The sequence below is a fragment of the Podarcis muralis genome, chromosome 9 (assembly GCF_964188315.1).
Source record: "Podarcis muralis chromosome 9, rPodMur119.hap1.1, whole genome shotgun sequence".
NCBI classification, from domain to species: domain Eukaryota; kingdom Metazoa; phylum Chordata; class Lepidosauria; order Squamata; family Lacertidae; genus Podarcis; species Podarcis muralis.
This window is the reverse complement of record NC_135663.1, coordinates 44,354,577-44,367,329: the sequence shown is the minus strand read 5'-3', so window position 1 is coordinate 44,367,329 and position 12,753 is coordinate 44,354,577. Positions and strand designations below refer to the sequence as shown.

At 47.5% G+C, this 12,753-nt stretch overlaps 1 long non-coding RNA gene across 1 annotated transcript in view; it reads right to left on the bottom strand.

Moving 5' to 3' along the window:
* Positions 1-6,096: 6,096 nt before the first annotated feature.
* Positions 6,097-12,753, bottom strand: part of LOC114603819 (uncharacterized) — a 110,590-nt gene continuing 103,933 nt past the window's right edge. Inside the window, exon 4 of the long non-coding RNA XR_013394205.1 lies at positions 6,097-6,309. This is a non-coding gene — a long non-coding RNA (uncharacterized LOC114603819). The remainder of the gene's footprint in view (positions 6,310-12,753) is intronic.

Sequence of the window (12,753 nt, the reverse complement as noted above, 5' to 3'; positions counted from 1 at the left end):
ACCTATGGTACCTCATCTCCCTTCACCCAGCTTCTTGGTCCCCCTTCCTCTTCGTCCTCCTCCTCCCCTCTCTCAGTGAACAGCCTGCCCACTGCTCCAAACCTTGAGGGGAAGGGCAGGCTGCTGGCAGAGCAGCACCCCCCACCCCCATTCAGCAGCCCTGGAGTGTGGGGCATGGGCGCACAGCCTGCCCACTGCTCCAAACCTTGAGGGGAAGGGCAGGCTGCTGGCAGAGCAGCACCCCCCACCCCCATTCAGCAGCCCTGGAGTGTGGGGCATGGGCGCACAGCCTGCCCACTGCTCCAAACCTTGAGGGGAAGGGCAGGCTGCTGGCAGAGCAGCACCCCCCACCCCCATTCAGCAGCCCTGGAGTGTGGGGCATGGGCGCACAGCCTGCCCACTGCTCCAAACCTTGAGGGGAAGGGCAGGCTGCTGGCAGAGCAGCACCCCCCCACCCCCATTCAGCAGCCCTGGAGTGTGGGGCATGGGCGCACAGCCTGCCCACTGCTCCAAACCTTGAGGGGAAGGGCAGGCTGCTGGCAGAGCAGCACCCCCCACCCCCATTCAGCAGCCCTGGAGTGTGGGGCATGGGCGCACAGCCTGCCCACTGCTCCAAACCTTGAGGGGAAGGGCAGGCTGCTGGCAGAGCAGCACCCCCCACCCCCATTCAGCAGCCCTGGAGCGTGGGGCATGGGCGCACAGCCTGCCCACTGCTCCAAACCTTGAGGGGAAGGGCAGGCTGCTGGCAGAGCAGCACCCCCCCACCCCCATTCAGCAGCCCTGGAGCGTGGGGCATGGGCGCACAGCCTGCCCACTGCTCCAAACCTTGAGGGGAAGGGCAGGCTGCTGGCAGAGCAGCACCCCCCACCCCCATTCAGCAGCCCTGGAGTGTGGGGCATGGGCGCACAGCCTGCCCACTGCTCCAAACCTTGAGGGAAAGGGCAGGCTGCTGGCAGAGCAGCACCCCCCACCCCCATTCAGCAGCCCTGGAGCGTGGGGCATGGGCGCACAGCCTGCCCACTGCTCCAAACCTTGAGGGAAAGGGCAGGCTGCTGGCAGAGCAGCACCCCCCACCCCCATTCAGCAGCCCTGGAGTGTGGGGCATGGGCGCACAGCCTGCCCACTGCTCCAAACCTTGAGGGGAAGGGCAGGCTGCTGGCAGAGCAGCACCCCCCACCCCCATTCAGCAGCCCTGGAGCGTGGGGCATGGGCGCACAGCCTGCCCACTGCTCCAAACCTTGAGGGGAAGGGCAGGCTGCTGGCAGAGCAGCACCCCCCCACCCCCATTCAGCAGCCCTGGAGCGTGGGGCATGGGCGCACAGCCTGCCCACTGCTCCAAACCTTGAGGGGAAGGGCAGGCTGCTGGCAGAGCAGCACCCCCCACCCCCATTCAGCAGCCCTGGAGTGTGGGGCATGGGCGCACAGCCTGCCCACTGCTCCAAACCTTGAGGGGAAGGGCAGGCTGCTGGCAGAGCAGCACCCCCCACCCCCATTCAGCAGCCCTGGAGCGTGGGGCATGGGCGCACAGCCTTCCCGTTGCTCCAAAGCTGCAGAGGGAAGCCGAGGCTGCCGGCAGACGAGCGAGGCTCTCCCCACCTCCCCCATTCAACAGCCCAGAAGCACGGGGGATGGGCGCACAGCCCTCCCGTTCCTCCAAAGCTTCCCGGGGCTGCAGGGGGAAGCCGAGGCTGCCGGCAGATGAGCGCAGCTCTCCCCTCCGCCCCCATTCAGCAGCCCAGGAGTGTGGGGCAGGGGCGCACAGCCCTCCCCTTGCTCCAAAGCTTCCTGGGGCTGCAGAGGAAAGCCGAGGCTGCCAGCAGATGAGCGCGGCTCTCCCCTCCGCCCCCATTCAGCAGCCCAGGAGTGTGGGGCAGGGGCGCACAGCCCTCCCCTTGCTCCAAAGCTTCCCGGGGCTGCAGAGGGAAGCCGAGGCTGCCGGCAGACAAGCGAGGCTCTCCCCACCTCCCCCATTCAACAGCCCAAAAGCGCGGGGGATGGGCGCAAAGCCCTCCCGTTCCTCCAAAGCTTCCCGGGGCTGCAGGGGGAAGCCGAGGCTGCCAGCAGGGGAGCGCGGCTCTCCCCCCCCCCCATTCAGCAGCCCAGGAGTGTGGGGCAGGGGCGCACAGCCCTCCCCTTGCTCCAAAGCTTCCTGGGGCGGCAGAGGGAAGCCGAGGCTGCCGGCAGGGGAGCGCGGCTCCACCACCACTACCAAAGACCAGTCCAAGAGTGTGCCGCACTCCGACGATTTGGCCCCAGGGACCACACATTCGCTCCATAGGACGCACAGACATTTCCCCTTACTTTTTAAGAGTAAAAAAGTGCGTCCAATGGTGCGAAAAATACGGTAGATTTTTGGCAATGAATCAGCCTTGGTCACCCTGTTGGTTGACCTGTACAGTGGTACCTCGGGTTACATACGCTTCAGGTTACAGACTCCGATAACCCAGAAATAGTGCTTCAGGTTAAGAACTTTGCTTCAGGATGAGAACAGAAATAGGGCTCCGGCGGCACGACAGCAGCAGGAGGCCCCATTAGCTAAAGTGGTGCTTCAGGTTAAGAACCGTTTCAGGTTAAGTACAGACCTCCAGAATGAATTAAGTACTTAACCTGAGGTACCACTGTACTGAGAGCAGGACAGGGAATGTGTGACTATGTTTATGCATCTTGATTTCTTGGAGGCTTTTGATACCATTGACCATGGTATCCTTTTGTATCTGCTCTGTGGGATGGGTACATAATCAGCCAGGAACAGCAATGCTCAAGCAAGCACATGATCAGCCACAGCCACCCCAAGAATCCTGTCCACATCCTCAGGCTAAACAAGCTGAAAGTCACCCATAAAAAACTGATAAAGGGGAGCAAAAGATAACGTAAGATATTTTAAGCCAGCACTGTCCACAACTGGACAGGGGCAAATGCAAAGTGCATTGAAAACTAATCACAGCAGGCTCCTCAGGGTTGTCCTGCTGTGAAAGGCTCTTCATCCTTCATAAATACTCCATGGGCAGATACTCAGCAGATGCAATGATGGTGGAGAAGAAAGATTTCCTGGTCACTACTCAGCAACATCACTAAGGATTGGGTTGTAGAATGTTCTCTGGCCTGTCCTCAGTTGGATTTGTCACACGTATTTTGCTCTAAATCACTCTCATTGTTGTTCCCTTCTCCTGTGTTGCTGCCTTTGAAACCAGACCTCCTGTCTGCCTTGGATTACAGTACTGGTTGCTGGTCATTCTGATCTTTGATGGCTGCTTCATAGAACTTGACCTTGCCTGTTCTCCATCCATCCCCTCCATGAAATAGAAACCCGAGTGCTTATGACTTGGCCTTCTGACAGCTTAGCTGTTTGTGTTATAGAACTATGGAAGGTTTGATGACGGCTGCTTAGCTTACCTACCAAGCCTACAATTATCTCCTTCCACCTGTTTAATATGACCCTTCCCTGTTATGTCTAAGCTGCATAGGTGGTGATTTTCAGACAAAAGCCTGCTATTTCTCCCCTAAGTGACTGGTAACTGCCTACACTCCCTGTTGTATAAACCTTTTTTGAGAAGCTCTTTGTTGGGATGTTTATATGGCCGGATATATTGCTGTATTTCTATTTCAGTGTAGTTCAATTCAAAGAAGAGGCCAGACTTTGCATACAGGGCACATTACGGCTATCCAATTCCTTGTGTAACATAGAATAATAGAATTAGTAGAGTTGGAAGGGGTCCTGAGGGTCATCTAGTCCAACCCCCTGAATGAGGGATTCTCAACTAAAGAATCCATGACAAGTGGCCATCCAACCTCTGCTGAAAAACCTGCAAGGAAGGAGAGTCCAGAACCACCCGAAGGAGTCCATTCCACTGTCAAACAGCTCTTACTATCAGAAAGTTCTTCCTGGATGTTTGGCCACATTTTCCTTTCTTGTAACCTGAATTGGATCGAACCCTACCCTCTGGAGCAGGAGAAAACAAGCTTGCTCCATCTTCCATGTGACAAAGCTCCAGATCCCATGAAGGTAGCACTGTAAAAAGCAGCCAAATGTAACAAAGGTCATTGTGAGGTTACAATGAAACAAGGATAGACCCTGTCCTGGCTATATCTCATTTTTGTTGTTGTTTAGTCGTTTAGTCGTGTCCGACTCTTCGTGACCCCATGGACCAGAGCACGTCAGGCACCTCTGTCCTCCACTACCTCCCGCAGTTTGGTCAAACTCATGCTGGTAACCTCGAAAACACTATCCTCATAGTGGAGAGTAAATAAAAAGAATGAAGACTCCTAGGAAGGCATTTGAAGCGTCCGTCACAGTGCTGATCTAAGATTGCATTGGAGTTATCCTTTATTCTGTAGTTGTAAAGCTAGGGAGAATCCACTGATTCTGGCTGTAGGCCAATATATTCAAGCGAGCTCTATTTCAATTCACACTTGAATTTGATGTGATTGTGATGCTGAGCACACAGATATCCCCCAAAATAACATCTTGAAATGATGACTGGTTTGGGGAAAATCTGAATTCATCTGAAATGATGGTGCTTTTTAAAAACCTTTCTTCCTCTCCTCTCTCACCGACAAATGTAGTATCTGTAACATTTTGAGATCTGTATGGATTTATTTTTAGGTTGCGTCTAAAGTACTCGGGACTATTAATGGTACAAGAGAACGCTGAGCTTTCTCGAACTCTGCGGCTGCACCGCAGACTTGCCCTTGGGCTGTAGGGGGAAAAAAACCAGTGAATATTTATAGCCAAGCGCATACAAAATAAAACTGGTCACTGAAAAGGCAGGCAATGAAGTGCATTTCCACCTCCTGAATCCATAAGCATAAAAAAGTGCCTAAAACCAAAGTCAGACATTGGTCTATGTAAAGGGTAAAAAGGAAAAGGGTAAAGGACCCCTGGACGGTTAAGTCCAGACAAAGGCGACTATGGTGTTGCGACGCTCATCTTGCTTTCAGGTCGAGGGAGCAGGCGTTTGTCCACAGACAGCTTTCCGGGTCATGTGCCCAGCATGACTGAACCACTTCTGGTGCAATGGAACACCGTGACAGAAACCAGAGCGCATGGAAACACCGTTTACCTTCCCACCACAGCAGTACCTTACGTATTGGTCTATGTAGACCAGTATTGTCAGCACAGACAGAGAGCATTTCATTGCTCTGCAAACCAAGTGCAACGATAATAGATTAATTTGTATTACAACAATAAAGCAGCATGGAAAGAATACGAAGAAAGGGCCAAGGATCAAACCAGATGTGACTTTAATCACATTTTAAATATTTTGTGCAAAACTAGCCACATCTGTTTTTGAAGAGCAGCCACAGGAGACTACAAATCTATGGTGTAGTCCATCTACTACCCCCCCCCCCAACCCGACCACACGCAATTTTCTTGTGGAGAATGTCTACCAAAGTTTTCAGCAGTGATTATTTTCAGCAGAAAAATTATGGTCATTTTGACCCTCACTCAGGTAGAGAGTCAGACAACCTCCCATTGTGTCACACAATAGCTTAATGAAATCACAGCACTAGGGCATTTTCTTGAGGCATTTGGTCACTAACACTGGACCTCAGGGTCTTGTAAATTTAAGTTGCCACTTCAGAGGCTATGGGAGGGGGGGAAAGTTGCTTGTTGGGTGCCCAGTGTCATATTCAGTCACATTTTCAGTACTAAGAGTTATTCCTATTGTTCATAAATAATATACAGGTAAAAGAAAAGATGCCATGTGTTCCTTCTGTTTTCTCATACTGAGCTGACCCTTCTCAAGTTTAATAGTTTAGACGAGCCATCATGTATACCAGTTGCCATTACAAAAATAGAGATCTTATTAAAACATTAATACATAGAGTTGCATTCGATGGTAGTTATACTCAGAGCAGATCCATTAATTTCAATAGGTCTGCTCTGAGTAAATTTTAACCAGCTACCATAAACACCGACATCGAATTTTGGGAGGCTATATGAAAAACCACAGCAGACCCTTTCCCCAAGGATTAGTCATTATGAAATTCACACTTTCCAGTTCTCCTCTGCGCCCCACCCCCCACCCTACCACCACCAAGAAAAGATTCATCAACAAGGGCAAAGGAACCAGGCCAGGCAGGAAAGATGTTGCAGCTTCAGGTTTAATGACACATTGCTCCTCTTTGGAGGGCATCAGCATCTCAGAACATCAGTCGGCCTGGCTTTGCTGGAACTGTGGTTCATTCATGAGGCAGGAATCTTGGTGATATTGCCTGACATTGCTGGAAATGCTGGATGGTAGAAAGGAAGGGCTTCGGAGCTCTATCTGACTTTCCTGTAGTAGTACACTGTGTGCGCTACCGACACTGCGGAAACAAAAGTGCAAAATATTGTTTGAGTTTCTCCCCCCACCTGCAAACACTTCTTTTTAAACATCTACATCATGCACTCAAGCAAGGCATTGACAGGACCCAAAACTGGCCACTCTGCCCTCATTCTAATGCATGTTTCCCTAGACCACAAAGAATTGCTGCTCCTTTTTTTTTTTTTTTTTTTGTCATTTGTTAACAATGCCATGAGGATCATTGCTTTACCTCGTCTCCCTTTCTTTCCCCTTCTTCCTCCTCTCTGACCTGCCAACCCCCCTCTTTTACGTCTTCTGCGATAGGGAGGCCTGCAGCCACATCGCGTCATTTTTCTGGGGTTTTGGTGATGTTAAAAGTCTAGTAGAGGATCAAGAGGAGCATGTCATTCCGTGAAGCCAGCACAATCTGTCTCCGGAGATGGTACTTGAATTTCTGAAATGTTGCTACCTGCTGCACTTTTACTTATAGGAGGATCTGGTGGTTATGAGCTCATATAGTTGATATGGCAACCTCTGTGCCTTAAGAAATCACCATATATGGGACAGGCTAATAGACTAACTTTAAAACAAACATATAACACAATTCAGCATCTAGTAACCAACATCAGCATGTATAATAATAATAATAATAATAATAATAATAATAATAATAATAATAATTTATTGGTTCATCATCGCCTTACCTCATGCATTCATTCTCTCATCACAAACACCCATCTTATTGTACTTAAATTGCACCCAAAACCTCGTAAGCCTGGCATTCTAACATGAAGTTTCACTTTCCAGAACGCGAGAAATTCAATTCTTCAAAAATCTTCCATATCATAACAAAACCAGTGTTTTATTATGCTGAATATAACCCATGTGCTTAGTAACCACTGAAACATTTTTGTGTTTCCCTTTTTCTTCCAGTTATTACTAACACTGGTTGTTGCAGCTGATAATAAACAATAATTTCTTGGTCGTTCCTCAAGGTTTTATCTTTCATACTTCCAAACAAGATCACCGAGAAATCCAATGGAAGCCTCTAACCATTTATTTCTTCAATGTCTGTGGTAGGCTAAGCCACACTCACCTGACCAACACCTGATGTCACAGGATGTCAAGTGCAATACTGATAAAGCTACATGTGCAAATAACGACAAATTCAGCCACAGCTAGAATTTTGCACTGTTTGAATTTGACGACTTACCTTGGGCCACTGCTTTTGGCAAACTTCCACTTGTTCTTTTTCTGTGTCCTGAGTAGTCAGGAGCACTCCTGATGGTTCATTTGCATCCACGGCTGTACCTTTGGCACTTCTTGAATCTGGCACCTTAACCCACCATGCTGCTTTTGGCAGGGACCAGATACAGGAGCTCCCAATCCTTCTGACCTGATCCCTCCTGAAAATAGCACAGCAAAGAAAGCTGCCAAACGCAAACAGCACACTCTGCAAATGTTTCTTTACAGCTGCAGCTTTACCTTTCCTGTGCCTGAAATCATATGATCTCAGGTAACTGACTGCCCAGTGTGATCCACAGAGGGTTGGCCACTTTTGGATCTGGCCCTCTGGCTGAAAGATAATCACCTTTTTCCAAAATATTTTTATTTTAGGGTATAACTAGAAAATGTGAGTTACAGCTGCTCTAATTGCCTGGCGATGCCAACACACACAGCCAGGTTCAAGGTTCTTGTATTAACTTACAAGGCCTTGAGAATTTGGGTCCAGGATCCCTCAAGGACCACCCAATCCCTCATATCACTGCCCAGTGGACTTTGTGGAAATCACTGTTAGTGGACCCCCATAGACTAAAATTCAGCTAACTGGAAAGCAACCACAGAAGTTTAAGTACTCGGGTTCTGAATATGCACCAGCAGCAGCCTAGTCTGATGAATGGGAAAATGTGTTTATCAGCAGGGCAAAATATGTCTCATTTTTAATTGCAACTCAAGTAAGCATTTTAAGGTAGGGTGTCTCGCTTTGAATACAAATGAGTACTAACTACAAGCAGTGAAAATTCACAGCGCAGGCCCATTCTTTGCAGACTTCACCGGCATAACTGATAAAAAACATTTCACCACACATTTCTGCACAGAATATTAATCGTGGTAATCATGCCATGCATGGGGTGTGTGGGTGTGTGAAGGGAAGCTAGTGTACTCTGTGTGCACACACCCTACTAGGAGGGGGGAAATTTAGACCGATTCCTATCACCCTATGCCCTTAAAGTTCATCTCCAGTTTTAGTTCAACAAATATCACCAGTTCATCCTTCTTTGCATAATGGCATTGGGTGAGCCTCTTGTAAAATCATGGAAGGCTCTACATGTGCACTATTTATAGGAACACCGCCAGCCATTAGCTTTTGACATAACAAGGCTTAAAGTTTGTGAGACAAGTAATGTTTTCTGAAGAAAGCTACTTATGTTAGTAAGCCAGCTAAGAAGCCTAGCAAAATTCATTCCACGAGGAGAAGCAAACTCATATTCTATATTTCACAAAGCCATCATTTATAAAAGGTGAAAACTCTTTTTTTGCCGGATTTGAAAAATAGTATTGGGATATAATGTGGGATGTTACCTTCCCTCCAAGTATATCATATGCCTTGGTGACCATGTCTGGATTCACTCAGTCCTTGAAGAACACTGGGAAATTTCAGGTGATTCAGAAGAGGTGGACAGATTGTTACCTGGAGCTGGACATTGGGAACATGTGACTCCCCTTCACTGGCTTATGCTTTGCTTCTGGGCCCAATTTCAAGTGCTGGTTATGACCTTTGAAGCCTTCTGTGCTTTAGGACCTCCTCCTACATAAGTCCACCGGCTCATTAAGATAATCTGTGCACACTCTCTTGTCTGTTCTACTCATATCTGAAGCCTGTATCCTTGGACCAGGGAAGCATCCTTCTTGGTGACTCTGCTTAGGGCATCTGACCTTAGTCCCTCTCTGAAGGTCTTTTACCGGAGTGTTAACACCTTCCTTCTCAGGAAGCTCTTTGGGCTCTAATTGTGACCCTCTTGCTACTTGATTTTGAAGTTATTCAAAATCACTTTCTGGTCTGTTGTGTTTTTCAATGACACTTTTGCGGTTAGCTGCTTGACTCCGGATTTTATGGGATGTTTTCCCCTTCCACCCTTTGATATCATTGCCATTGTACAGTATTGGCTTTAGAAGTTCTTCTGCAGCTTGGGAAGCTGAGTTAAAATTGTTTTAAATGAGCAAATTGAGGCATAGCAGCCTTGTCGCGCAAGGCTGCTGCCCACTGTATTTCATCACAGATGAGTTAAGCAGGGTCATCATTTGTTGTGGCTTTAAGGCTGCTTATAAAAAGGCAAAGCCCACCCCCTGAACCTCAGGCTCCCAAGTGCAGGTTATGCCACCACTGCTAAGAGCTTGAGAGAAGAAAGAAACATCAAATGGCCCGAATCAAACGCAGCCGGAGCCGAAGCCTGACCCGCCTCCGTCAAATGCGGCAAAAGGCCAGCCATGCGGGTGGCTCTGGAAAGAGACGAAAAAGACGCCAGGGCAAAAGGAAAGGTAAGATGCTTACATTTAAGACTTCTATGCCATATGACTCCTATGTATATTCACATAAGATTATGCTCTTGGGCTGTGACCCTTCAAACATATTTGGTAGGAAGTAAATGCATTTTATCGCTATTTACTACAGCTCAACTTGGTTACATTTAATAACTGGTGGTGGTGTTTGTTCTTTTCCGGTAAAGGTCGTGGTCGCAAGAAGGCGCGAAGAAGAAGACACTAAACTCTTTTCATCTTCATGGTGTTCTGTGCCCTTGATTTCAACCATCTGACTCACCAAAACCTTTGTCTAACAAAATGAACACAACAATCTTTCATGAGAATACCCAGGATAACTTCCTGAGATTCAAGGAGCCTGCAACAATTTGAACAATGCCACCTGTCAATAAAATGCTAAAATTTCATTCCTGTGGTTTCTCATGTGATTTCTTAACTGGGGAGAGGTGGCAACTCCTCAATGAAGTTGGTGGGTGAATTGCTAGGTTGCCATAAGTGGATATTGTGAGTGGGAGAAGCTCAGAAAAAGGAACTTAATAAAAAGTTTAGGAACTCTGAGTTTGAGAGTTGTTGATTGTGTCAAAGCCTGTTTTGTCCGGTTATTATGTGTGTGATGGGGTGGTTGGTGGTGCAGTGTCTGGGCACATGACTGCCCCACAAACCAATCAGGATTTTGTTTCAAAGACTTGCCACAGCGTTAGCTTTGAGCAAGCAAATCAGGATGAATTCTTAATAAAACAGGTCATCTGGAGGAGTTCTAAATCATGCTTAGAAAACAACTTCCTGAACTCCTGGTTTGCTGCTATATGGAAAAACTTCAAGCATGGGAAGTGCTTACAGCAAAATCACCCCCTGCCCCGAGAGAATATGCTGTTTCACAATATAAGCCAGCTGTGTAGACTACATATTCTTTATAATCCTCCTGGCTTGGATGAAACACCTCACCTGTTTGGACTGCAAAGGTCAGAAGCAAAGAAGAGCAGGCCTGATCTCTTACATCAGCACCTTGGGGATGTGACATTACTAGAAGCTTTGACATACAGACCTGAACTGAATTGTTAACAGGAAGTGGGGGGGGGGGGGAGATGAGTGGGAGCCAACCACAGAAAGCTGGCTTTTTCCACCAAGAATCCTTCATTATTTGTGTTTGCATACCTCCTTCCTTTTATATCGTCTGTCAGTAGTTTACCAGAAAATTGTCCAATATGTTAGCCTCTTCCCTTCCTGCTCCCTCACTCACTTGACCCTACTACTGGAAAATACGAGCCATCACTTTGGAGTGTGGTATCATCAATACGCTGATGATACAAGTCCTATTTTCATTTTCAACAAATCTGAAGGGCTGTGAGATGTGTCCTTCATGCCTTGAATGAATGCCTTGTTGTGGGCTGAAGTTTAATTAACAGTAACTGAAGTTTAATCTAGACAAGATGGAGGTTAAGATGTTAGGCCAGTCTAGATCTGGCAAGCTGTTGGCATTACCTGTACTGGATGGGGTTTATGCTCTGCATAAGGGACAAGGTACGCCATTCTGGGATTCTCCTGGCTCCTGCTTTGCTGCTGAATTCTCAGGTGGTAGCAGCAGCTAGGGATGCCTCTTCTTAGTTTAGGATGGTGAGTCAACTGCTCCTGTTGTTCTCCAGTAGAGAATTGGCCTCGGTTATTCATGCTTAGCTAAGCTTGTATATGTAATACTATATGGGGTGGCCTCAGGTGCCAGTACTGTGTACCCTTGAGTGCCCCCTTTTTAAAAAGAGCACTGGGTAGCCTTCAAAGGCAACTCAGAAGCTTGCCTTCCAGCAAAAGAGCACTATAGGGAAAATATTATTTGTACTTTTGGCTCAATTACACAGGCTACTTATAAGAATAGGCTAGAGATTGGAAACCTTTGGCCCTTCTGATGCTGCTGGACCCCAGCTCCCAACAGCCCCATGCAACACCGCTAAAGGTTCAGCATGAGGGAAGTCCAACAACATCTGAATGGCCACAGGTTCACTATGCTTTCGATTTATAAGGGTGCCTTCTTCCATATCTTTATTTCATTTCCTCCAGTCTGCAGGGGAGATGTTGCCCCGAGTCCTACCTGCTACAGAGGAGAAGACAATCTCTTTTTTGCTGTGACACCCATGCTCTGGAAAGTGGTTTCACTGGCTTCGTATTCCATCTCTCTGTTTTTCTCCCATTGTGACAGCCATTAGAAAAGCATTCAATGCTGGTTGAAGGAGTTTGGATTTTGGTATTTACCTTCCACAGCTGTCATTTAGGGTATCTTTACATAGTTGGGTTTTTATGTGCAGTTGTGAGTTGTCACCTAAATTGTTAAAGCCTTGTTTCATTGTGGCGGTTTACATTCCGCAAGAGGTCAGGAGGGTGGAAACACAAGAACGGGCCTTCTCTGCAGTGGCTCCCCACCTGTGGAATGCTCTCCCCAGGGAAGTTTGGGAAGTTTGCCTGGCGCCTTCACTATACACCTTTGGCGCCGGCCAAAAATGTTCCTTTTCAACCAGGCCTTTGTCTGACTTGATTTACATCCTATACCCTTTTTAAAAATGCTGGCTCTTTTGGGGTTTTTTATTGGGTTGTAGGTTTTGTTTTAATTTTATGTATTTGATATTTTATGTGAACCACCCTGAGACCTTTGGGTATAGGGTGGTGTAGAAATTAAATAATACATACATACATACATACATACATACATACATACTTCCTTTTTTATTTCCTGAACTGCCCTTGGGGTGTTGTGAGAGAGCTAGAGGATACAGTCTCGAAACGCTAAAATAACTCAGTTGTAACAGCACATTTCGCCCACGCAAAAAAAACAAAAGTTAATGCAATTTTTTAAAAAAAATCACTCTTAGGAGAATTGGTTTGTATCTGGATTACTGAAGTCACAATGTACATCATTTGTGATGTCACTGGTTTCCTG